Below are 16,283 nucleotides of genomic sequence, written 5' to 3'. Positions count from 1 at the left end.
TCTCATCTGTATAGTGGAGATAATTACTACCTTACATGGTGATGGGTAACTTGGAACGTTCAGTGAGATAAAGTATTTAGAATACTTGGCATTCAGGAGATGATGAATGAGAAATAGCTATGTACAAACACAGGCATACCCACAGATACACTGGTATATATATATATATATATATATATATATATATATATATATATATATATATATATTTTAAAAAACCCCCAACACATTAGCCTTAAATCTTGAGAAATCCCCTAATGTTTCTCCAATATGTTTTCCCTCTGTGTCATCTTCTTCCTTCCCCATATCAACAAGCGTGCAAGGTATTTATCGAATGAGGTAGCCAATATGGAATTGTTAATTTATTTGTAAACAAGCTTTCTAAAGTGGGGCTCCAGTCACTGCATGGACCCATGGGTGTGTGTTCTTGTGCCTGTCTGATAAAATTAAGCGTACAATGTGTGTGACCCGGAGCAGGGCACTTTCATGTGTATTCTCCTGTTTGCATTCATTTTTAAATTGTAAGAAAAAAACAAAACACAAAACACAAAATTTACCAGTTTCACCATTTCTAAATGCAAGTTCAGTAGTGTTAAGCATATTCACATGTTGTGCAACCAATCTCCAGCACTTTTTCACCTTGCAAAACTGAAACTCTACACACCCATTAAACACCCCCCAATTTTCCCCTCCTCCCGGCCCCTGGCAGCCCTCATTCTCCTTTCTGTCTCTATAAATTGGACTGCTCTAGAGACCTCATATAAGTGAAATCATACAGTATTTGTCTTTTTGACTGGCTATGTATTCTCCTATTTAACCTTCATAACCACCTGTGAGATAGGCTTTACTATTATTTCTACTCTATGATAGGAGAGAAAATAAAATATCAGGTACAGGGAGAAGCCAACTCATGTTTGAGTTGGAGGTGACAGGTATACATACATGAGTATATATTTAAAAAATGTGTAGAAAAATAGACAAACATACATTTATGTACACAATGAAATCTCTCCTTACATATAAATATTCACTTATTTATAAATATATAACTATATGGGGCTTAATCTTCAAGAGGAAAGAATTGTTTGGCTCCAAATCTGTCTTGTATGGTTGTCATGAACTTAGAAATAAAGAATATGAAGTAGTCCCTGGTTACTGCCACATTTTGCCACTTTATTTGGGGAAATCTGTCTAGTTAATGAAAAGAATGCAGGCAAAGGACCTTCAACATTTACTAGCTGGGGAGCTCAGGTTTCTCTCTCAGTTCTCTCTCAGTTGATAATACTCACTAGGGTGGTTCAGAGGGTCTTAGGAGCTGGTGTGTTTGAGGGTACAGCCCTTGGCTCTTCCTTATTCCCACTTCCATACCATACTCATCTCAGGGAAGCTCCTTCCTGCCTTAACCTCTGCGCACTGGGTTCTAACAAAGGCTTGTTTTTTCCTTCCTTCCTTCCTTCCTTCCTTCCTTCCTTCCTTCCTCCCTTCCTTCCTTCCTTCCCTCCTCCCTTCCTCCCTCCCTTCCCTCCTCCCTTCTGTCTTTCTTCCCTCTCACCTAAACTGTCCCATCTCTTGTGCTTGTGAAGGAATTCATTAAGAAACTCAATTCCACTTTCAGGCTGACTGCAGAACTCCCACTGCTGTGAGGGAGATTTCTGAGCCTTTAATGAGAGGAGAATTTGATCCTAACACTCCTGTTAAGATAAAGGCCTGGCTGCTTTATTAACTCTATCCAGCTGGGGTACCAACTCACAGAGAAATAATTAAACACTCCCAGTCTAAGGAAGGTCGGGGTCTCAGAGAAAACCTGGCCTGGATATTGTGAGGAAGGGGAGAAGGGTGGTCATTTACCCCTCTGTTAGAAATCGTTCCTTGAGAAGCTAAATCTGGTCTTTACCTTTCTGGCAGAACTCTCTTGCTTCCTCCTCCACAAATCCGGACCTTATCTTAAGGTGCATCTTTACTCATTCAGCTGTCAACAAAAGGTTGCTGCCACCAATACAACACCAACAGGAGTTCCCCGTTTGGGGTGTAATAAAAAGAGCCTGTGTTCAGGTAAATGTTTGCAAAGTGGGCAAATGCAGCCTCAGGTGGAAACTGGCAATGTGCTCCCCCAAGATAAATTGGAGGCTTGCTTATGGGGGGTCAAAAAACCCGGAATTACCTCATGGAGAGTGGGTCCCTTGCAGTATAGGCTTCCCTGACTAGGTGAGTGTTCTAGGACCCCATCTGTGCTAGTTTACCAGCTGGTGTTGCTGTGAGAGGCTGCGTTCAGTTTCAGTCAACTTTTTTTGGAGACTCTTTCAACACATTTGCCCATTTAATGATGGGTGACGTATGAGTGTACTTGCCCACCCCCCGCTGAGTGTTCAGCAGTTTTTGACCAAAAAACGGCATGACCCCCATGCTCCACCCACCCTATTCACCTGATATTGCCTAGATTGACATTTTTTGTTTGTTTCTCCAGATGAGAAAACTCCTCAAAGGGAAACACTTTGCTCATGTGGTAGAGGTGAAACAAAAAACAGCAGAAGCACTAAAAGGCATCAAAATCCATGAGTTCAAAAACTGTTTTGAACAGTTGAAAAACATCTTGGTAGATGTATTGCATCAAATGGAGAGTATTTTGAAGGTAACTGAAGTTTAAGCATGTAAGAATAAATATATAATTTTTAATATTTAAATAAATTCCACTTTTGGGGTCCCCCTCATATATAAAGTACCTGCTATGGCCCCTGATTGGTCCATTTTTATGTAAATGAGGAATCCAAATTTGCATAGTTTGATCAGTCCACATAGTACTCACTGTCCCAATTGTTCAGAATTTCACTGGTCATTATGGAGCCATTCTGATTGGTCAGTAAAGATGCAAATGCAGGATATAGCTGTGCAGCTCAGATTGGCTGGGCCAGGTCTCAGCCCATTCATTGGTTGCAATATGATTCCAGGGACTCCTTTAAAGGGGTTGAGTCAGAAGGCAGGAATATAGGGCAGGCGGCTCAGCAGCCTAATCTGTGGCTTTTCCCTGAAATGCAGCATGTGTGAGAGGCCCCCTGTACATAGACTCTGATTATGATTTTGGGCCCAATTAACCACAGTAAGTCCTTTTTGACAGGTATATTCCTTCTTGGGGTCAACACAACAAATACTTATTGAATACCTATTAGGTGCCAGATACTATGCTAAATTTGGGGTGAGGACAGGGATACTTAGAACACATCCACCTCATTATTATCATTTTATACAGAAGGAGATGAACGCCCAGAGAAAAGTAACTAATTTAAGATAACAGATTCAGTTAGAACTTTGTCTTACTCTCACTGCCATAAAATGGTTCATCATGCCAAGCAACTCTGACCCCCTTCCAGTCTCCTCCCACATGTCCTGATCTCTCCTTTTCATAATTGGCACCTCAGAGTTATAGCTGTGTAAGTACTCTGCAGGTGGAATCTTGCCTATCCCCACTTGGCTGGCCCCTTAGCCCATTACTGCAGATAAACAATTCATTAACATCCATGACATTCAATGAATAAAGCAGGGTAAGGGAAGACTTTATTCAAGAGGAAGAATTTAAATTGTCTTAGAAGGAAGAACAGTGTTCAGAAAAGAGATTAAGGATTAGAAAGGGGTATGTGTTGTGTGTCTAGACCATTCAGGAAGGAGGGGATAACCTAAGGAGACACTGATAAAAAGCCCAGTGTGTTTGCAGACTGGTAATTTAAAGGCCTGAATTTGAAGGTATATCCACGAGGCAGGCGAGTGGGGAGGAAGATGGAAAGGGACGGCCCTGGAGTTGTGGGGTGGTAGAGTTCAAATGTCCATTCTATTAATTTGTGAGCAGCGTGACTTTGGGCAAGTCACTTCCCTTGGCTTGTTTGCTCTTCTGTAAAATGATATACTACTGACTACAGCAGGGGATGGCAAGCATTACATGCAGTTATGCAGGTCAACAGCATGTGGCCCTTTCCCAGATGGCTCTAGGTGTGCAGGATAAATTAGTATCATCTTTCCATAATGGAAAGGGCCATTTTGTGGGTTTGTGATGCAAGTTCTATAAAGCATCTAAGGGTTAATCATAAAGCAGAAAATGATAAACAGGAGAGTTTGAATAGTGTCTCTAAGCCAGCAGATGTTGGTAGTTCGTGAGAAGTGAACAAATTATCTTTTTGTTTGCTTTTGTCTGTTTGTTTGTTTTTAGGAAATTGTGGTCAAGATAGGTAACAAATAGTAATCTAGAGGCAGATCAGTTGCTTAAGACCAAAGTGAGAAGAGAAATTTCCTAGAATAATGTGGGAATTATTGGAGAGGAAAAGTAGAAACAAATTATAAAAGAACACTAATAATAATTAACATTCCTTGAGTACTTGCTATATACCTGGTACTATTCTAAGAACTTTAAAGATTTAGCACATTTAATGTATCAAGTATATTAACTTGTCCTATACTCATAACACATTTAAGGTTAAGGTACAAAAAAGACATGTCTCTATCTCAACTCACTTTTAGAATGGATTTTTAAAACTTCTTTAAAAAATATGCCTTCTTAAAAAAGTGTGCCCATGTAGTAGAAAACTCAACAGAGTTATTTATTTTCTACCTGTGTTTCATATCCAGGGTGAGTGAGTTGGTGTTTCCTTTTAGATTATTTTAGACTATTTTATCCACACCTTACATGTAATTGTACTAATGTGCATTTATAGATATCCTGAATGTATTTCACTTTGTCATTATAATGATAATTTTAAATTGTGATTTAATATTTTATGGAATGGCTACATCAAGCAATTTTTTCTGCTCATATAAACACCTTGGGACATAAATCTTAGCACTGCTTATTATGTTTTAAAGATACATTTCCTGATTGATTCGTCGTCGTCGGATTAACTGAATGAGATAGAGTGACCAATTTCATGGATCTTAGCTCATATTGCCAACTTGCTTTTCCCACAGGGTTGGACATACTCACAATGTTGTTGACAGTGTAGAAGGCTATCAATTTCACCACACACTTGCCAGCATTGGAAGTTATTATCATTATTGGCAGACTTATTGAAAAAAAAGTGGTTGACCACTTTAATTTAAATTTGCATGTCTTTAATTATTATTGGGGTTGATAATTTTTCCTCACATAGAATTCATACTTGTGGTTCTTCTTTAATTATATTTTTTATGTGTATGAAGGTAATTTTTTCGAAGCAAAAAATTGCCGTCAGGATGAGTGATGTATGTAATGGAGCAAAGAGGGAAACCAGCAGCGTCTGAGCCTAGCAGATTTGGAGAAAGGCCATGCCCTAATCCTCACAAACACAGGGTGAGGGCAGTGAAAGATTTGCAACCAGTTGCAATGCTGTTCGAGGAAAAGTTGAGGCTTGCTGTCTTCAGGCTGTCTTTTCCCCTCTTACTGGCGAAATAAAATATGTTCATTGCAGAAAAATAAAAAGAAAATAAGGATTAAAAAAGAAAAATTATCCATATTTGCACCATTCAAAGATAAGTCCTTTATCATTTTATTATATATACATACAGATCTCTCTCTTTAATGTATATAAAATGTATACTACACACACACACACATACACACACACACACACACACACACACACACCCCTCTGTGCAATGGCATCTACTTTGAGCTTTTATCCTCTCAACAAGGTGTTTCTAGCTCTTGCTACCTATCCTTCCTCTTTCATTCTCTCTTATCACTGAAATGCCTTTGATCAAGCTGTTGTTTGTATTCCCTTATTCAGACTTGCTTAAGAGGCCTTAGACCTGGGGTCACAACTTTAAGGTCTTAGGAGAATTCTACCTGTGGCTCTTAACTAAGTGATATAGTTGGCTGTAGTTATTTCTCTCTTTTTTTGTTTGTTTGTTTGTTTTAATTTGATTCTATTTGCTGCCATGTCCTCTTAACGGACAGGGGACAGCTTGGCTCATTTCAGAAGGAGACACATAAGATACATCCTTTGTGTGTGCTGTGCACATGATCGCTTTGGTACAACTTTAGTCAGTTTTCTCCAAAGACATAATGAAAACATCCACGTTGGACTGACCTCATTGTTTCTGTGATTAAAGAATTACAGTTTCAAGGGCAGATTTCTTCCTAGGCCCCCTTTATGAAGAGAAGCCCCATTCTTTTCTGGAAAAAGTGAAAGAGTGAGCCGGGTGGATAACCAGAGGAAACACATCCCAGGCAAGGGGAATAGCACCTTTGGAGGTGGGAGTGTGCATGTTGGGGGCCCAGCGAGGAGGGGCATGTGGGGTAGGTTGGGCTGCTGTGTATGAGAGGGAGTGCGGAGGGAGCGGACGGGAGAGAAGTGCTCACTGTTTAGAGCCCTGTAGGACAGACATTGTAAAGACTTTTAACTTCTACTGAGCAAAATAGGAAATCATGGAAGTGTCTGTGTAGAGTACTGAAACGTGATCTGATTTTATAAAGTATCATCATGGCTGCTGAGTGAGAAACATCTATAAGGAGCAAGGGAGGAAGCTAGAAATCCAGCTGGGAGGTGACTTCAGCAATAATCTGAGCAAGGGCTGATGGGAGCTTGGATCTTGGTGGTAATGGGGTGGGTGGTGAGAAGGGGTGGGACTGCAGAAGGTGGAGCAAGCAGGCTTTGCTGATGGACGGGAAGCATGGTGTGAACCTAGAATAGGACTTGAAAGTCTTGTACCCAAGTAACCAGTACAGTAGAGTTGCCATTACTAAAATGGGCAAGTCAGGGCAGAGCAGGAATCAAGAGTTTAGTTTGGGGCATACTAACTTCGAGATGTCCATTACATGGTCTAGTTGAGATGTTAGGTATGGACTTAACTATTTGGGTCTAGGGTTTTGGTGAGAGATCTTGAATAGAGAAGCATTTAAGAGTCTTTGGCATATACATAGTATTTAAAGCCATGGGTAAGATCATCAGGGAATTGAGTATTGACAGAAAAAAATAAGCGCCCTGAGGACTAAGCCCTCCAAAGTGGCACAGGTGAGGGGGATCCATTTGCAGAGGAGGAAATTGAAGCTCGGGGAGTTAGGTAATTTGCTTCTCAGAGAGCAGCAGAGATGGGAATCCAAGTTCCATGGGTCTGACTCCAAAGTCTGTGTTATTTGTCCTTTAGCACTGCTTCAAATGCTGGAGCACAGAGGTCTTTTCCTAGAGACATAATACATGAGTGGCTTTCCAGGGCCTCCTCTCTAACTATGCTGGGATAGCAGGCTAGGCCCTCAGGTGTAGGCAAATGACACTTCACACACTGGTAGAACCAGATGACACATCCATCAGCTCCACCTGGTGTAGTACTCAGGGATCTCAAGGGAGCAAGAAAAGGCTGGTAATTAAGAAAGATTCCTTTCCTGAGCTGCAGTGGGTCACAGTGACTGTCAGGGTTAAAAGATTGATGGCTTAATAAAGACCACCTGAAAAGGCAATTGACCAGCAAGAGAAAAAAAAAAAAATCATTGCCACCCACTACTACCCACAGCATCTCAGAGACCCACTATGAAAGCAGAGCGACTTGGAACTATCTGTACCAGACATCACTTGGCCCCATTTTATAGTCGTGAATAATCCTCCACCAACACCAGGATGCATTCCTTCATTCATAGATAAACAGTACCATCTGCCCAGTTCCATGACTGGATATGTAGAGATAAACAGGACCCAGTCCTCTTGGTCTCAGGAGTTCCAAATATCCTAGAGGCCATGACTACATTCAAGATTCTGAACAAGAGAAGTGTCCCATATTATAAGACTGCACGTGTTTTAAAAATTCATTTCTATTATGGTATGGAGAATTAGAGCCCACCATTCAGTAAATTCTCAATGAGTTACTCACTGAAGTGTGTGTGGACGCATGGAGAAAGGGCCCAGAATTGAAAATTAGGACCAGCATCACAGCCATTGCTTTGTTTAAAACAAACAAACAAAATAAAACAAATAAACAAACTGTATGACTTCAGATAAGTCACTCTTCTCTGCATCTTAGTTTGCCCATCTGTCTAAAAGGGGGTGAAATTAAATTATCCTTGCAGATCTCTTAGATCAAAGACAAGAATTTGTTGAAAAGTCTGAAAAGCCCCAGTCAAAACTCCTCTTCCTAAAATGTGGCTGAATTGCCACGATGCACGTTTCAGGCGACAGGCATTCTAGAGGGTCTGAGAAAAAAGACAGCAGCTGCATGTGTGCCAGATGCACCTTGCCATTCTGTTTGTGCAGCCACCCGCTTCTCCAGTGTTCTTCAGATCCCAGTTTTTCAGGAGTTCAGTTGATGGGGGCTTGGCGGGGCAGCTTGCCATGCAGCAGTCCAAGAGTGGTAAGGCAGAGAATATGTGAGTTACCTTTGCCTTTTTCAGTGCCTGCCAGCACATGTTGGCCAGGAACATGGCTGCTGTAGAGCTTCCTCCTGCTTTGAGCCAAACGGCTGGTTCCCCAGCCCAGAATTCTGGCAAAGGGAAGGCATGTTGCAAAAAGGAAAGGTGCTCTTTTCAATGATGCCTCCTGAAAGAGAACTTGCTGTGCACTCTCATTCGGTAGAGGAAGTCTCTGTTGGGGAGCGCCTCATGTCCAATTTCCCAAAGGGAGACAAGCCCTGAGGCAGCTCTCTCTCTATCCTTGTCGCCATCCTATTGGTTCTGGATTTTTCTCTACAGGACAATTACATGGCCTCCAGTGAGGATCTCTCTTCAGTCTTCTTCTGGTTCATTATCTTTGAAGGAAATTGGAGTTATCTTTTTGGCAAAAAATAAAGAGAAAAAGGAAAAGAAAATACTCCAAACAAACGAGGTCATGTCATCCTCCTGCTCTGAACCCTCCAAACACCCAGCATGTCTGCAACACCCAGACAGCAGGCCCATTTCCCTTTCCAACCTTTTCTTGTCAAATTATGTTGCTGTCCTTTCTGTCACTAAATCCACCCACTTTTGATTTCTTGAATTTGCCACATTCCTCCCCACTTCAGAGGTTTTGACTCATCGTTTCTCTCTTCTCAGGGGTCTCTTGTCCCTGCCCTTCCCTTCCCTCTCCTCTGATTGTGTTCACCTTCTCAGAGGATCCTTCCCTGACTATTTTACCTGAAGCGAAAGCCCTCACTCTTTTTTCTAACTTAGATAATTGTATATTGTGGCATGCAGATATTTTATTTGTGTTTCTTTGTTTGTGTTGACCCCACCACTCTTATGAAACTATAGACAGAAACAATTTCTGTGTTATTTATGGTTGTCTGCCTCTCCGGTGCCTACCTTAGTACCAGGCACACAGTAGGTGCTCAATAAATGTTTGCTAAATGACCCCTCTGGTTCTGCTCAACTTCCTAACCACCCCCCCCCACCCCACCCCACTTAGTGCTACTGGACCAGAGTGTTTGCTGTTGCCCTTCGAGGCAGCATTTTTCCTGTACCCTTCTCCTGTGCCTGTCCTGTTCCTTCTGCCTGAAATCCCCTTCTTTCCTATGCTCCTCCTGAAAAAGCAAACTCACCCTTCAATACAGCTCAGATATAAGCTCTTTTGTCCAAACAAAAAGCATCTCTTCCATGGTCTGTGTGCACCTGAACCACAGCGTTTGTCATTCTTGAGTTGTGCTGATCTGTTTCTATATCAAGCTAGACTTCATGGAAATGAAGAAAATATCTAATCATCTCATATCCTCACTTCTTAAGAGTGTCCGTCACGTAGTAAGGGGTGGATGAATGTCTGTGGAGGAAATGCACATGTCCTATACCATGTCCCCGTGTGGAGTCTTCCTCTCTGAGAAATCCCTATGTACATACCTCCTGCTTGGATACTCCCTCTTGGACGTTTTCTCTGGGCCTCCTGGTTCAGGGAGACCATCTCTCTGAGTTTTGTCCTTTAGGATGAGGCAGTCGGTTTGGTTTGGAAAGCTACTGCCTATTTTGAAAGGAGCCTGGCAGTTAGCACAGGTCCCTTGGTGGGTAGAGCAGTGAGGAGCCAATGCTCCCCAATACTTTCTTTATTGCTCTATGCAGAGGTAGGGCTAGTTGTTAAGGTTTCATTTGTTCACTCATTCATTCACTCTATCCATTGTTCTCCTGCTCTGTGGCAGGCACTGTGTTGGTGCTGTGGCCACAGCGATGCGGGAGGTCCAGCTCCTAAGGTATTTCTCGTGGCTGGGAAGTACACACACACACAGACAGAACAGTGTGATCGATGCTCTCATGCAGTATGTATTTGCAGAGGCATGTGGGAGCAGGGGAAAAAGAGGGCTTTCATCTACCCGAGGAATGGTCAAGGAAGTCTTCTGAGTGCAGGAGTTCTTTATGTTGACTTTTGATAGGTGAGCAGAATTGCTTTGGTGGATAAGGGAGGTGGGAAAGGGAGGAAAAGAAAACTAGGAAAGGCAGAGGAAATAGCACTCACAAAGGCATGAAGCAAGGAGTAGTAGGTGAGGTTGGGAAATCATGAGGTACTCACTGAAGTCAGGCACTTTGCTGCTCACTTTGGTGTGTGGACCAGCGGTACTGGCATCCCCTGGGAACTTGCCGAATCAGCGGAATGTGGTTTCATCCTGGACCAACTAAATCAAAATCCATTTTCACAAGATTCCCAGGTGGTCCCTGCCCACATTAAACTTTAAGAAACAGTGAGCAAAGAGGTGTTTTTCAAACTGTAGCATGCATCAAAATTATCTAGAGGGTTTGCTAAAAGTAAAAACAAGGATCACCAGGCCCCATCTCAGAGTTTCTGAGATCTATAGTTCTGAGTAGGGCCTGAAAATCTGCATTTCTCAGAAGTTCCTGGGCGATGCTGATGCTTCTGGCCCAGAAACCACACTTTGAGGACCACTGGGGTAGAGCAGAGAGGGAAGGGTCATTTCTGGGAAATGAGCTGGGGCACTAGCAGGCTTTAAATCCTGAAGGGCCTTGATTGGAGAGGCATGGACTTTCTCCTGGAGTGTGGTGGACCACTCTGGAGTTTTTATGCAGGAGAGCGAGTGGTCGGACTCGTACGTTGGGATGATCGCCCTGGCAGCATGTAGAAGACGGGCTGGGTAATGACAAGAGGACTGGCTGTCACTATATTCCAGGTGGGACTGATGTATTCCAAACCACGGCAGGGGAGATGGCTTCAACATAAATTTGGGTGTCAAAATCCATGGGAGTCAGAGACTGATTGATTGAGCGGGGGGGAGACTCACGGGGCTCCCTCCTCCCGAGGCCCTGGGTGTGGCGCACAGGCTGTGGCACTCTCGCTGCCCATGGCTGTTGCCCTTTCATGCCCAGAAAGCCGCCCGTTTTATTTGCCTTGTCTTCACAAGTCTGCCTGTGGCCTTATCTGACAGGTTTCAGCCTGTAGTGTTTGAAAAAAGAGGTGCAGTAAACCATTCAGAAATAGGATTTATTAATGGGAGGCATGTAATTACTGCCAGACACAGCAATCTGAAGAGTTTATGGCCTAAGTGTTTGGTGTCATTCATTAAAACAAAGTGGGCTCTTGGCATGGACACTGTCACCCTCTGACCAGGCCCGTCTGTTTCTGTAATAGCCCATCCCCCCATGTCTGCAAGTTGAGCCCGGCTGAAGAGGCAAAGACAGATAAATCACCAGGGCAGGGGTCTGGCTTTGTGGACAGTGGACCTCTCTTGGACCCCTTGGAGGGGCAGGTCCTTGTTCCAGAGTGGGGCTCCTGGACCAGGTCATGGCCCGTCTGCTTTGTGTCTCCTGGGTTTCTGATTCCATAGTAACATGTCAGCACAGGACCTTATGAAGGACAGTCATCCCTGCACACTTGTGACTTCTCCGAAGCCTTCCTTGTGCCTACTTCACCTCTCAGCAGACCCTCACAGAAGCATGCAAAGCATGTAGCCTAGGTTAGCATCGCCTCTGGAGCAATTAAGAACTGGCTCCCAGAGAGCTTTTGTAGGTGTCCCAGAGTCACATGGCTGTGGGAACAAGCTTGTGCTCAGTTCCTGCAAAGCCACTTCCACCTCTCAGCTGGGTAGGCCAGGCTGTCCCAGATCTGTGATGAGAGCACCAATTTGTTGTGAGAACGAACCTGGCTGTCAGAGGCACTGGCTGTGGTAGGACCTGGGTTCAAGCCCAGGATTTCTCCTGGCTAGTTCTGTGTACTTGGGAAAAATGCTCTAAGCCTCAGTTTCTTCGAACAGAAAACAAAGAGAGGAAAGTAGGTAAGCTTCTCTCTGGGGTTCATGAGGATTTAGCACTGGCCGGTCCTCTTTCCCTTGATGTGTGACCGACCACCTCTGGGACTTTCGGAAAGCTGTGCACACAGCTCACACAGGGATTCTGAAGCTCAGATGAGATAATGGAGGGAGTATGCTTTGGAAAATCCACACACACCATTCAAACGTGAGGTAATAATAGGAACAACGGATCTGCCACAACCCTGCCAAAACCCCCAGCAACTTCTGAGACAAAAAGCAGACCTGAATTCTAGAATCTTCATCACTGTGATTGCTTTAGCACAGAGGAACTTTTCTGCCTTTCAGACATCTATCTCAAAATGTTATTTTCTTTTGAAGACTGACGAGACTGTGGAAAGCACACTATGGGAGCCATAGGAAGCAGTGGGTGCCTGGTAGGTATCAGTGGTGCTAATTAGGAGGCCCCATTGACTGTAAGCTCTTCCAGGGGACTGACATCATATTTGTCTTCATATTCCCTAGGGCCCAGCACAGGTTCTGGCGTATGGTAGGTGCTCAGTGATTATTTATTAAGCTGAACCAAATTGGCTTTTCTCATGCTCCATGGGGTCTCTGAAGGCAGAATCTATACTCATTTCTCTCTTTCCAGAGCCACTCCTAGTGTCTGGCACAGAGTAGGTGCTTAGTAAATTCGGACTGAATGGAAACTAAGCACGGTGGAAAATCAGGCAAACATTTCTAGTGTCTGCACTGAACCACAGGGGGAACCCAGGGCTCCAGGTAGGAAAGGAGTCTGGGATTTGTAGCCTGAGTAGGAACCGGTCAGATGACAGGCTCACTTCAAAGGCACACGGTAGGGAGGGAAGAGGATGCGGTTTCTCAGCCGCCTGTTTGGCTGTGTGGGAGCTTCAGCTGGCGGCAGAGGGGAGACCTCAGCCAGGACTATAGAGATGGAACAAATGAGCCAGAAGAGAGGAAGCAACTTTAATGGAGACAATACATGCTTAAAATTTCCCTCCCTTCTCTGCATCTGCAGGACCAACGTGGCAGCAGTGTGTGTGTGTGTGTGCGCGTGTGTGCGTGTGTGTGTGTGTGTGTGTGTGTGTGTGTGTGTGTGTGTCTGCTGAAGGAAAAACAGCTTTGCAGCCAAATAAATCTGAGAGCAGGTCCTCCCGGTGCAAACCAAACTAGGGTTATGGGATCCTGAACATGGTCCCCCACCCCCTGAATCTCCATTTCCTCATCTTAAAAAAATGGGATCAGTAATTCTTACCTTACAGGGTTGTTGTGGATATCAAAAGAGTGTTTTGTAAGCAATAAAACAGCCATTTATTAAGCACCTGCTCTCGCCTAGGCACTGAGCCTCATAGCTGCATGGATTTAGTGTGTAATCCCCTTAATCATCTTGAAAGGTAGTTATTATCATCCCCAGTCTCCACTTCAGAACAGAGGAAACTGAAGTTCGGAGGCATTGAGTAATTTGCTTAAGTGATGGTGCCCGAAATCCAACTGGATTCATTTTGCAAAGATTACACGTTGAATATATACATGATGATTATATTTCGTGAATCTTAGTCAAGCCTAAAACTCTCCCACAGGGGCAGTTTTTCTTTACTGTCAGCACTTTTCCTACCCCCCCATCTCTCTTTTTTCAAAAAGCGAAAACTTTGGCTAACCTGGCAGTCGGCAGGAGAAGGGTGAGTTCCACTGAGCCATTTAAAAATGATTTGACTCTCTCTGTCCAGGCACTCCTTGGCTTCAATGGGACACAGATCAGGAAATTATTTCTAGGAGTTTATATGAGGGAAAACTGCTGAAAGTTAAACTCTTGGATGACCCAAGAACATCTGAAATATCAAACTATTCCTCCAAAAGAAAACTATCAACTCTTGACATTTTTTGGAGTCTTTCTTTTAAGCTTTAGCCAAATAGGAGATAAATGTGGAAGATCAGGAAAGCCAATTAACTTTTATTGAACTCTACCACGGGCCTGTGTCTTGACGTACTGTCTTCTCGTTCCCTTATAGTCACCCTGTTTGGGAAGTATCATTAGGTCCACTGGGCAAATGAAGATGCTGGAAAGGTAAACGTTTGTCTGAGATGACACAGCAACCAGGCGTCAGCCAAGATTCAAACCTTAGCCGGTCTGGTCCCAAAACACAAGCTCTTTCTACTGTTACTCTCTGCTTCTCAGTCTGCAAGTTTGCTGAGGGAGGCTGTTGCTTCCCCTAAATTCCATCTTTAAGGAACCTGTTCCTTTGTCCTGTAGCGAGCACCAGAGAGATCTGAAGAAAACTTCCTACCTGCAGGTCAGAAGAAAAAGGACTTTAGCTTTGAGACTGCAGGAGACCACCAAAAGGCTGCAGCAGCAAACATGGGTGAGCTCAACTTTTGGAAGGTGTGCTTTGTGAAATGAACACCGGCTGGATGTTTCTATTTTTGGATGTGAGTCCAGGCATCAGGAATAGGCTGAATCGTTTTTCTTGTTTTTTTTTTTCCGGCAGGGTGGTTTGAGCTTGGGGAGAGGAACAAAAAAGAAGCAGGGAAGGGGAGTGCCTTTCAACTCATTCAATTCAAAGGGAGTATCATGGATGTAAGCAAGCCATGTGCAGATTCCATTATTTAGTTCTATAAAGTGGAAGATGTCCTACCTGCCCCACCCCATTTAATTTTTCATGAACTCTTGAACTTGTCCGAGAAAAATCAAAACGAGCTACCAAACACTTGGTTTGCATGCCATCCTCAGAGTTCTCCTGGGGTAGTAGCAAGCTCACAGACTTCGGCGTTCACAGGATGCAGGTTTTACTTTCAGCCATGCCACTTACCTGTGTGGCTTTGTGTAAGCTGTCAACATCTCTGACCTGAGTTTCCTCATCTGTAAAATGAGTATATTAGTGTCTGCCTTTTAAGGTTGGCATGGATATAAAACACTCGATATTTAGCAGACACTCATTAAACTTTTGTTCCTTTTTCCTCTGTGTGTTGCAAAGTGAAAATTCTTTATCTATATGCTCTTAGGTAAAGAGGTGGGCATGAGTGATGACCTATATATTTTTAGGACAACTTGGATCCACCCCGATTGTTGGCAGGGACCATCCACCGTGGTTTAAGACCTAAGTTGATGCCCATTATGTCATTATGCAGCCTGCAGAAGTGATTACTAATGTTACTTTTCCAGTTCACTGCTGAGCGGAGAGGAGAGAAGAGAGTTTTTCACACTGCTGGCGGTTTGTTGGAGCACAACGATACAAATCGCAGATGGCTTCCTCGGCAGATGTGGCTCTGTAGAGCTGCAGTGTGGGTTTACAAGGGGTTTAATGAAAACCTGGCAGCCTTCCAGGCTTAAATCAATCCTCTGGGGTTCTCAGCTCATGCACATACAGGCCAATCTGCAAATGTCCACCCTGTTGATGGTATGGGGAATGCTAGGGTGAAAAGTTTTTACCTGGGAAACAAAGCCAAACTTATCTGGCTGAGTTCACAGGCTTCGAGCCTGGGAGATGGAACAGTGACGTGGAAGGGAAGTTGGTAGGAGGAGGGAGGCTTACATCTGGAAGATGTCCAGGTGGCTGCCGCCCAGCTGGGGGTGATCTGGGTCCAGGATAGAACGATGGCTTTTCCAGCTGCTTGGGGCTCACACTCTTTTCTCCCTTACCATGGCTCGGTCTGAAGGGAGCAAGCAGGAGCTACAGTGGGGTATGTGGAATAAGAAAATGGTTTCAATTTAGTTGATGGTGTAGACTGGAACTGGACTTGACTATTGTTGCCTCTGCTTGAAATGCTTTTATTCTTCAAATGATCAGTTTGCTATTTTTTCATCTATTTTATTTTGGCTTTAGTGTCATCTCCTTGAAGAAGTCTTCCTTGATCACCTCCCTGAAAGAGAATCTTTGAGCTCTTAGCTGTACATTTGTTTCATAACATATCACAATTTATTTGCCTGTTTGCTTTCTGTTTGAGTCCTTTGGCAGAATGTAAGCTCCCTGGAAGTAGCAGCTTTGTTCATCTTTTCAACTAATGCAGCGCAGGGCCTAGTCGGGTACCTGGAATGTAGCAGATATTCAATAAATGTTATTAGATAAATGAATACATTTTGGGACAAGGATAAGATAGATTAGTGTTTGCAGCTTAATGCTACCATTTATAAGTTGTATAACTGTCTAAATTGTTTAATCTTTCTT

This window comes from Furipterus horrens, unplaced genomic scaffold, assembly GCF_987537825.1.
Source record: "Furipterus horrens unplaced genomic scaffold, mFurHor1.1.pri manual_scaffold_3, whole genome shotgun sequence".
NCBI classification, from domain to species: domain Eukaryota; kingdom Metazoa; phylum Chordata; class Mammalia; order Chiroptera; family Furipteridae; genus Furipterus; species Furipterus horrens.
Note: the sequence above shows the minus strand (reverse complement) of the source record.